This window comes from Crassostrea angulata, chromosome 8 (assembly GCF_025612915.1).
Source record: "Crassostrea angulata isolate pt1a10 chromosome 8, ASM2561291v2, whole genome shotgun sequence".
Classification (NCBI taxonomy): domain Eukaryota; kingdom Metazoa; phylum Mollusca; class Bivalvia; order Ostreida; family Ostreidae; genus Magallana; species Magallana angulata.
In genome coordinates this window covers 778,626-790,636 of record NC_069118.1, presented here as the reverse complement: position 1 = coordinate 790,636, position 12,011 = coordinate 778,626, and the positions used below count along the sequence as shown (strand labels likewise).

At 31.3% G+C, this 12,011-nt stretch overlaps 2 pseudogenes; both read right to left on the bottom strand.

The window, feature by feature from the left end:
• Nucleotides 1-1,921: 1,921 nt before the first annotated feature.
• Nucleotides 1,922-2,663, bottom strand: LOC128159122 (interferon-induced protein 44-like; annotated as a pseudogene).
• Nucleotides 2,664-4,744: 2,081 nt separating this feature from the next.
• Nucleotides 4,745-8,805, bottom strand: LOC128161168 (interferon-induced protein 44-like; annotated as a pseudogene).
• Between the last annotated feature and the right edge of the window lie 3,206 nt (nucleotides 8,806-12,011).

Sequence of the window (12,011 nt, the reverse complement as noted above, 5' to 3'; positions counted from 1 at the left end):
TAGGCCATCGTACGATTAAATATTTAAATATAAATAAACAAACACAGCTGGCGGCTCAATTTGCCTGCATTTGTATTATGAGTTATATAGTACAAAATCGATACGTAGTGTTATCACAGGCAAATACACTGGATAATGTAAATATATTGAAATAAGTTAGTCTGCAACTGTTGTTTGCCCAAACCGTACATTTGTTAGTTAACATTTACTTTGTGAGCTCCTTAGGGTATAAAATATAACGTTAAGAAACTACATTGTTCAATAACAATAAAAGTATACAAACCGTGTAATTCTGCTCCTTTCGTTTCATTTTCTGATTATTCAAGTACGGTGTAACATATCAACCATAAAGGGATACATTTTGCGGGTTGTGTGATAGTTCACGTATATTTAACCCCTTCTGTTACTTTTAAATCCTTTAAGCTATCTTTCAACTTAATACACAATAAAGACGGTAAACTGACCATTGTAACAAATACTCTGGTTTCATCAATATTCGTTGAATACCAATTTTCGTGGATTTCGTTGTTAAGTTGATCCATGAAATTAAATGTTCATTGAAACGCAATTTCTATTAATATTTTGTATTAAAAGGGTCATTGACCATGAATTTACGTATCCTTGAAACTGTGATTTTCACTTCATCCACGAAAATTGATACCCTGGAACATTAATGAAACCACAGTAGATTGTAAAAGTTTTTTTTTGTGCCAGGCAATCCCAAAAACTTATAAGACGACTACAGGTAGGGAGACAATATTTATGAAAATAAAATCCATATATCACACAGGTAGTGATCTAACAATACTGTCTTGAACAGCCAAAAGACATTTTCACTTTCCTCAGTAGTTAATTAAATTCGATACCAACCTTAGCCTGGCTCATATCTAATCATCAAGGGAACGATCTTTAAGAAAAGCTTTGGACTGTAAATTTATCTTATGAAACTTCCAAATGTCATATTTACAAAATGTAACCTATTGAAACTGGAAGATGGAATAACATAGAAAGATGTAATAGAATTTGTTCCTTATGTAATAAAAACACTTTGGGTAACGAATACCACTATGTTATGAAATGCCAAGCATTTTCTTTATTCCACGACAAATTGAAGAAAAATATTCAACAAATGTTAATACTTATAAATTTGGGAATTTTATGAATACTAATGACATTGATTCATTAAAAAAATTGTCCATATTTGTTAAGAAAATATTAGCTCGATTTATATAACTCTGTACTCTTTCTAACTTGACCCTGCATTTGTACATTTGTAAATATTTTTTGGTACATCATGCACCATTGATATGGTTTGAGAGAAATGAACATTCATTCAACAATACAGTAAACTCCACCCAACACTAGTTTTATTGTAAGGACCATTGTAGCAACCTTTAATGATACACCGTTCTTTATCAGTGGACTATGCATCATTAGAGGTTGCTACATACCATGATCATCTTTATTAACAGGTTTACTTGATATTGTCCTTTTTTACACAGTTGATTAAATGCTTAGAGAGAATTAAAAGTCTTAATCTGTCATTCTAGATCTGTAAGTAAAACAGTCTAACAGTCCTCTCGCTCACAGAATAAATAATTTGAGTTTTATGTCCTTTACATATAACATGTAGAAGAACAGATTTATACACGTTGGTTTTTAGGTTTTTCTGTTATAAATACATGTGCCCAAATTAATGAACATGTTAACAACATTTACCAGTATGCAAATTACATCAAATGTACATTTGTTGCTTTTAACGCCTTCCCCAAGCAAAAAATCATATGATTAATCTCTTTTTTTTGTAGCATTAATTCACTTTTATTTTACTTCATCCTTACGTTACACGAAATTAACCCAAAAAACGTCACAAAAGAAGTTCTAATCGTTTCCTCAGAGAATCCTAAAACGTTTGGGAGCCTCAATCCTGTTTATTTAACGTCTCCATTTTTTCTTGTTTTAGCTCATACTGGTTCTCAAGAAAGTCGTCTGCAAACATCAGCGACTTTCGCAACGCTGTTAAAGCCAAATTGTTTATACTGGTCCGGAGTTCAGATTCCTTCTCATAATTTTTGACCGTAAGTACATGGAATCTTGGGATAGCGAAGAGATCTGCAGCATTGTTGACAGCATCTTTTACAGTTTTACTATTGTACACTTTGCTGACGTCATCTCTGACCAATTCACAAATTTCGTCGATCTTCGTAAGAAAAACTAAGGGAGGAACACCTATAAGAGTTTATTGTTTCAGAGTATTAGCTACTATAGTAAAATCTAACACTTCGTTAATGAATATACTATTGCACGTCTATATTTATTCACCTAAGAAACGAGAATAATTCATTGCAATAATTTAGATATTGCTTTTATTAAATGACTTTTTAAAGCTCAAACCTCTATCAATAGCAAGACGTCAAGAATGAAAACGACCACGTGTATTTTTTCCCCATAGTTGGTACCTTGACAAATCCAGGGCTTTTTATTGAAGCCCCGGACTCGAGGTCAAACTGAAGAGATTGAGTTATCTAACTTTTTAAAATGATAAATAAGACAAACTTCAGTTAATTGTCATATTTTTAAAAGCATAGGGCATGGGTAACAATTAGAATAGGTGACGGACCTTCACAGAATAGAAGACGGACCTTCACATATCGTGCAATCATTTTGATAATGGCTTCTGAAATTTGCTTTTATGTTTTACAGCAAAAATGTTGTCTGGGATTTGCTCGAAAGTTCTATTGTTTATAGTCTTTTACTGTTTAAGACTAATTTCTTTGAATGATGAATATATCTAATACTGTAATAAAATTATAACCATGACATTCAACTTTATAACAGTCCCATTTAAATACCTCAGGTATACGATATCCTTAAGGCTAAAATAATTGAATTTTTAATTTTTTTTTCATTTAGCTTATGATATACAGCTTATAGATATAAAGATCATTTCTGAAATTTTAAGGTATCTTTCTGACCACACAGCCCTCTTAAAAAGTTAAATTACAACGAAACATTAACTTTCCTATTCTGGTCAGCAATGTAATATCGTTAGCATTTTTTTTAAAACGAGAAAATATTAATATGATATAAATGAATGAGCTCTAACCTTTGACTCGGTAGACCTCCAGATCAGTAACGTTGTTCTGGCCGTTTTTTACCCTATCATGTCAAATTTGTGTCCGTCAAGGAGCTCATTTGTACTGAATTTGTAAAAGTTTGATCGAAATTTCTTAATCATTTTAAAGGACCTGTAAAATAAGCCCAATTGCAAGGAAAAATCCCAAGGCCCTTAACAAATAATTTGGGAATGTGTTTCTCCATCTATGTAGGGAAGCTTCATTGGTTTCCTTGACTAGCAGTTTACAATTTAATGAGAAATTCCCTATGATCTGTACAACTGTCATCGAATTTCATCCGATTTGTCTGTTATCTAGTTCCCACTGCTTCACAACTTTGTGACAGGTACCCCTGTACACGTTTTTGTCAGTTTTGTAGAATATGGTCACCGTGGGTCCCTTGTTGTCACACAACTCAAGAAACATTTTTGTTGACCCTCCGTCTCGACTTAATTTGTAAGGAGCTCAAACCATCTATCTCCACCAATATCTGGTTCTTTTGTTTGTGCATGAGTAACACGTTCATTTGTCAAAATTTTTAAAGGGTATATTTGATTTTTAGACAACCTTTACACTATCTGAAATAATGGGAATTATTATAGACATTGTTTTTTTGTGTGTGTGTTTTTTTTAAATTTCTATTAATTACGATTGAAAGTCGTGGTAAATCGAAGACTATATCATTGTACTTGATATCGAAGCTTTATGTAGAGATGTAGGAAAATATTGAATTTATTCTAATCGAACGGTTTTCCTTACCGTGTACCTGTTAAATATCTAACACCTAATCTTCATAAATGCATATAAATGCATTCACATGCCGGAACTGGTAATTGCTGTTTTAAAGAGAATCAATTTGTAACAATACAAATAGGTAAAAAATAGTAAATTGATTGAGAGTCAATCAATGATTTACTTAAATTAGAAAACATGAAACATTACAACACCCTTAGTTACCCTAAAATATTTACACCAACTACTTACCAAAACAAATATTGCTACTTTCGTATTGATCCAAAATAATCTATTTAATTTAACATATGCATGGTAGTCGGTTTCAATCATAATTTGAAAGAAAAAGTTTAACGGATTTTTTAACGCATTAGGCGTTAAGATACAGTGGTACTTTATGTTACTATGATTCTCAGTCATATATAATTGATTTGACTCAATAAAAATAAATTAATATAAGAGTCCTAAATGGTTATATAGTTATGGATTTGTTTTGTTGAAATAATGCATGTGCATTCAGTATTACTGTAAAAAAGGTCACTGGACATGGTAGACTTGTTGATGAAAATACTAAGATTTCTGGGTTTGTTTTTTTTTGTGTTTTTTTTTGTTTTGTTTTTGTTTTTGAAAAAATTTCGATTTCTAAAAAATTCTTTATATAATAATAAAAATCCTATTTATGTAAAAATAAAAGCTATTTTATCAGAAATTATTTTTTTCATAAACCTTAATTGGTAATCATATGTAAATGTTCAATTGTTTCAGGTTTGTAATGACTAAGTTAACATAGAAAAGAATTGAGTATCACTAATCTTATTATCTAAAAAAAAGTAATAGACTGTCATGCGCACTTGATAATATCTAAAATTAAAAAAAAATGACTAAAATCGGGACATATTGTCAGTCAAGAAAAAGAACGTAAAGAAAAAAAGGTAAATTTTAAATCGTCTTTTATCAGTTTTTGGCGTTGGTTTTTTGTTTATATGCAATGTGTTTGATAATAGTTGTATTAAAACAATTTAAAACTTTTTAGTACCTATTTATTCAATACTATGTGACCATCTACCACTGATTGGATTTCAGATTCATATACATGTATTCACAGTCTTGGGTTTTACCTTTAAACTGGCTTTATCTATTTGCAAATAGAAATGAGATTAAATGTACAATACTATTTCAAACTATGCAATCCCATTCATTTAGGATCAGACCAATGCTTTGAAAGACTCAGTCCCTTTTGTTTAATATCTGCATATTATCCTGTTGCCAGTCATACTGGTTCTCCAGAAAGTCATCTGCAAACACCAACGACTTGCGGAGAGCCGTCAAAGCAAGAATGTTTATATCCGTATTGAGAGTAGTTTCTTTCTCATAATTTTTAACCGGAAGTACTTGGGATCTTGGGAGAGCAATGATCTCAGCGGCATTATTGACAGCGTCTTCTACAACTCCACTCATGAATGTTCTGCTGACGTCTTTCTCCACCAATTTACAAAGTTTGTCTATCTTGGTAAGGAAAACTAAATGTGGTATACCTGGAAATAATTATAATATATACGATTCGAATGTTTTATCCATATACGCATTAACAGGCATGGATTTAATTGAAATATTCATAATAAGAAGGAAGCACATTATTGCTTAAACATATTTGTTATATACCCTTCATCACGTCGTGTCACAATCTTCTTCGGTAAACAAGTAGTCGACTCGAGAGCGTGATCGGCATTTGATAATGGGATAACACATTCGGTAACAAAAGGAAGAAAAAAGCAGATCGGGAAATGAACAATGTTTTGGATTGAAGGGCTCCCAAGAGGAATAATATTGATATTTTATTTCATTTTTTCTCTTATCAAGTGTGACAATGGTGGTCCATACGTGTTTATTGATATTGTTATTGTACATTCTTTCCTAATGAAAAAAAATGATATAATAAATTGATATATTTTGCCAACATCGTAGTAGTATTTTCATTTTCTCATTTTAAAAAAAACCCACTTGATGTCATTCATTTCCCCCTCGATTACTTTTCACGCGCACATGCGCAAATCTACACATATGTAAGTCGTTCACTTAAATACATAAGACAATCTCCATTTCTTTTCCCATTGAATAATCAAGGTGCTAAACTAATGCAAATGAATAATCTGTTATATTTGTCACAAATTGTTCTTTAATGCAACCCATAAAACTGACAAACTTTGGGTCAAGTGTTCAACATAGCGAGTCTAAGAAAGCGTTAAAACAATACCTATAGCTATTCTTTTTATTTGGATTGTAAGTTGTTTGAAAAATTGCTTAATCCAACCGAATCAATCATATTTATAAGGTGCTTGGTATCGAATTATTTAACCCTTTTATTTACTTTTTGATCACGCTTTATTTACTTTTCTTTTTTTTTTGCTTACAACAACTTTACCGTATAAGTATTTCATGCGTTTCTAAATAATCCAAAAAATATCTTTATTAGGAAATAATGTAAGTATTACTATATATGAGTTTAAATTTGTAGTTTGATACTAACTATTTTGATTAAAATGAACATTTGTTACTGCTATCCACCATAAGACATTTCATCTCCATTAAGTTTGTAACGACCCCTTCAGCCACGTGTTACTCATCCCTTCATCGATACCTTTTATCTCTAAAGATTCAAAACGATCCTGTCCAACACAAGTTACTTACTTCTGTCTACCACTTTTCATTTGATCTCTTTGAGTTTTGAGACGACCCCCTCAGAAAGGACGTCCAGGGTACTTCCGTCAAGTACAAACACCACCACGTGCATTTTCTCTTTGACTGTTGGTTCTTCCACGATGCCAGTTCTTTTTGTTGACGTCTCCAAACCGAGTTGAAACTAAAAGTATATTTTATTTCTGTTCGTTTTAAATGGTAATAAAGCAAAGTTTTGTGAATTATAAAAAAAATCGGATTGAAGAAAACAAGAATTGTTGTTTAGAAAATTTCAGTTCCTCAGTAATTTTTTTTTTCACACAGGGAGTTTCTTTATAAAACAAATCCAGATTCGTACTTACAGTGTAATTGTTTGGGAGATTTCCATCAAGAAGAAAACTTAAGTCCTCACCATTAATGGAAACCCCTTCCTCCACGCCCCGGGTGTCGCAGATCCGGAAACAAAGGTGTTTCTTTGTTGTTGGGTCACGAACCCGGAATTTGCAAAACTATTATGTCATAATTTCGAATTAAAAAAATAAAAACTGCTTGAACTGTGTACTAGAGACTAGAATATATTCAAAATATTTTACACAGAGAGAGAGAGAGAGAGAGAGAGAGAGAGAACGAACCTCTTGTGTAAGACTAATTTCTGCGCTTCCAGTGCAAGCACGAGATGACATTTCGCCCTTAAAAATTGTGTTTATGGTATTGAAAAAGCTAGATTTTCCTGCACCAACCGGACCAATGAGTAAAATGTTGACCTCTGGGATTTTTATCTCTTCAAAAGGTTTGTAGTTTACGACAAATTCTTTTAATTCTTGAAAAGTCTGAATAATTGAATATAAATCAAAACAACAGTGATATGTATCAGTTGACATGCTTTCTGACTTAAGTCCCCCCCCCCCCCCAAAAAAAAAAGAAAAAAAGAGAAAGAAAATTAGCACATTATTAAATAGAACTATTTGAAAAGGTTATATATTGTACGTTGAAATACTCTGAAGTTTAGCTTCAACATTCGTCAAGTTAAATTCTAAGTTTTTTATTATCATTTTCTATAATTGCATTTGCATTTGCGTCTTGTATTTTTGAGCCAAAATTTAAGATATCTAGACATGAAAAAAAACATTGTAATTACAAGGCGTCTTTTTGAGATTTTGTCAGACACAAGAATACTTTAATGATCATTTTATATTTATTTTTATGTTTATTTCTGTCAAACTGTTTAGATATGGTTTTGTTATTTTTGTCATCGCATATATTAATGTTTTCCTTCTAAACAAGAGAAAATACATTTTTGGTGTAAAGATATTATATATTGAATACTTTCTAGATTGCATCATTGTCAATGGTATATTTTTAATAACACAAACCTGTTGATTCCATTCTGGTGAATCCCTCCATAAAGAGTTCTTCGTCTGTAGAACCTTCTAGAAAAGAATAAAAGCATTTTTTTTTATACATGTGCCTCTCAGTACTTATCGAATGACAAAAAAAAAGAAGAAGGAAATACGTACTAATCGGGATCCATTAAGTTTTTTAATTTGAATTTTTTTTCCCTCAGAAATTTTATTTAAAAAAGCGTTATTTTGAAAAAAGTCCTAATGAGAATAAAAAATAAGGACCAAAGTTGGGGGAAATTTATTTTCAAACACAACAATGATTACTTGTAGGAAGAATTTCTGACCTTTGACCAGGTAGACCTCCAGATCTGTGACGTTGTTGTGACCGTTCGCTACTGACTTGACAGTTTCTCCTTTCATGTCAAATCTTTGCCCGTCAAACAAAGTATAAGAGTCTAGATTGTAATAGTTTGACGGCGGTTTACCAGTCGTGGTTATATTTGAATATATTGAATTTAACGAATAAAACCCTGGTCCGTGAGTTTTATCTTTATAATGGGTTTCTTTTGTTACGTATGGGAACTTTACTGGTTTCCAGTTACCAACAGAATGTAATTTGAACAAGAACGCTGTCTGGTCTGTAGACCAGCCTCCGCTACTCTCCCAGCTGTCTGACAGGTACCCCCCGTACACATTGTTGTCTGTGTTGTAGAAGATGGTCACCGTGGGTCCCTTGTTATCACAAAACTTATGGAACACTTCTGTTGATCCTCCATCCCGGCTAATTTTGTATAGAAGCTCAAAGTGACTGTCCCTGCCAATCCATCGTGATATCTGATTCTTGTCTCGACGTGTCAGTGATCTTTCCATGCCTTTGTATTAGCTTTCTATACATAAGAACTTCATCAAACAATACTTTTTCCTGATTAGAAAAGTAATGAAACATCAATATTCGAAGTTACATACCAAATTAGTACATCATATACTTACCATTTAACTACATCGACATCTTATAATTTGACATTTCATACTTTCGTTTTTAACCGTCAAAGAAGTATGGCAGCAAATAACAGTCACAAAATAGTAGCGCTAGGTTTATTTTCAAAACATACTGAAAGGAATACAGGTAAAACTTGTAACATATCTAATAGTAATGTTTTATAACAATAATTGTTTTAATATTTGATATATGTATACGTGTCTGGATTATACAAGTTTAAATATGAATCTTATTTTTCCGTCATAGCCTTTTTTTTATTGAAATATGAAGATGACGAAAAATAAAAACTTTCGGAAAATAACTGAACGGTAATCAATACATCTGGTCAGAAAGCAAGTTTTTAAGGTTAACGAAAAATCAGAAATGTGCAGTGCAATGAATGGCACACCCTTTAACATCAGTGTTGGCAATCACAACGATGTAAATATCGTGGCCGTAATATTTTCATGTTTGCATGTATCTGCGAATATCATAGCGATCAAATCGGACTTAATTATGCATCATATACGTATATAGAGAAACGGACAAAAACAGGTGCCTTTCAGCGTGTGGGTTTATGAGTTCTTGAGCCTTCCGATAGTACCGTTTTAGAACTTATATGAAAATAAGCTACGTAAGCATCGGAAAAGAAACCCCTATTGATAAGAAAATTAACTTTTTTAGACACAACTTAAACATTTCGAGTTAATAATAAAGTCCAGGCTGTCGATTTTCGGCAGTTTTATAAAACCTTCTAATTACATCAATTTTATTTTACTCGGGTGGCTTAATGGTGAGAGCAACAAGCGTATTAATGAAATGCAATACGTGAATAAGTAGTCCAGCAACATCATTAATGTTCGATTGAGTATTTAGACTACAAGTGATAAGAAAAACAAAAAAGAAACTCCGAATGATATAAATGAACGGAAAAAAATTGCTAAACGACAAACATGAAATTGGATACATGGCTTATCCGTTAACCATAGATAAAGATAAGACTTTAGACATCAATTTATCAACTACGAAAAACTATATAATTAAAAAATGATAAACCATTTGAACCATAAGTTACACTACGTATCCTAAGATGCATTTCCATGCACATTTGGAAAGCACGAATCACAGCTACGCTGTGTAATACCATTTTTAGACTTGGTTGGTCACATACAGTTATGTACTGTAGTATAATTTATTGTAGTTTAAATGTTCAATTATCGGAATTTGGTCACATACAAAATCTGGAACATGACTCGTATATGCACATCAATGTGTATCATCGCTATCAAACTAGCGCTATACCGTAAACAATTGTAGTTGTGGATCAGCCCCAACACTAAATTTTTTGAAATAGTCTAGCAAAAACTATCAACTTTTTTTTATCTAAATACTGTGTGTTTTTTTATCTAAATACTGTAGTTCATTAGATTCAATATGTATTTAAAGGGTTTATCAAATAATTAAGTGAATAAAGTGTTACCTTTTATTTGATATTAAAAATAAATTAAATAGTACCAAATCTACCATCCTTACAGTTATGCTCGCAGTCTAAATGATGAGTAAGATTTAAGAAATTTATCTTTTCAGTACAAATTTTAGATATTGCATAAGCTTTTTTTCTTAAACATTCCCTTTAAAATTTAATTTAACCAATACATAAAAAAAGAAATGCATTTTCCTAATTTTTCTTAAAGGCAGAAAGCTATTTACAAAACTGTTATGTGCAAACAGAATAATTTTATTTATTGCATACAGTCCCCTGAAATATATTTTTGCCAATCTTTTACTTATTGTAAGTTGTAAAGCAATACAGTTAAGACCAACCATAAATGTTTGTAATTTAATATTATATAAATGTTTAATTTACCTAACTTATATAAAGATTACCTAAAATGTCAGTTATATTTGAATATTTACTTATTTATGGCTACAGATAAGTTGCAAATAAAAATAAGATAATAATTTTTCGAAAAAGAAATAAATTTTATGCCTTGTACCTTATGAAACAAACAAAGATATAGGAAAGAACATAAAGTTAGTACTCAAACATTATACTTTTCTTTTTCCTGAAAAAAATTCTACCATTGATCATTACTTCTTATTACAAATAGTGCAAATGAATTCTCTATCAAGTTTTACTGTACCACAATAACATAAAGTGTAGCTAGATTAGCACATGCTTTTCTGCACAAAATGAATATAACTGTTGTTTATATCAAAATCTTGCTCTAAGAATCAATATTTTCAAATCCAAAAATATAGTGTCAATATATGCAATACTTCGATAATCTAATTTAAATTAAATCTTCGATCAGCTCCAAATTGATCGCTATACTTTGTGTAGTACATGGTTTGTAAATAATGGTAAATACTTCATTTAACTTTAATCTTTCTATTGGCTTATTTATCTTGTATCATGAACAGAGCAATTAAGTTTTAGACCATTGTATCTTCTTGTTTTATGAACTGTACTTGTAGTTGCAGTGTATGATTTAAGCCCTGAAAAATTGTGTGAGTAATAGTGCTCTTTCAAACAGACTCAAACGTGTTAATAATGGGCGGTAATGTAGTGAATAGGTATAAAATATGCCTAGCACATCATAATTCTTTTTTACATGATTAAATGAAGAAAACCAATGCCATACAAGACTAATTTTTCTTTTGTAAGGATAACTATCATGTTGTCAATATTCTCGTAGGTAGGGTAGCACGTTTCAACCATAATTTGAAAGAAAAAAGTCTATCAGATTTTTTACGCATTAGGCGTTTAGATACTGGACGTAAAGTTTTCTATAACACACTTCAAATCTGAATCACGGTGTACTAGTATATAAGCCCAAGTACAAATGTAAATGTCATCACAAGTTTTTGAATAGATTTATTATTGTTCGTTCAAGTGAACGTTCAAACCTACATAACTAATTTGATATGTACCTTTGAAAAATAAAATTGTTAAAATCATAATTATTTGATCTCAAGAATTTTTCCCACCAAAGTTTTTGGCACTCTATTTTTAGCAGCGAAAGCCCATTAAATAACATGATTTTATATGGTTGTTCGATCTATTATTCATTTCCCTGACAAAGAGCATATATACCAGTTTAAAAGCAACGATAAACATTTTTTGGATATTGCATATGTCAGTAGAAACTACTTAGATGAGCT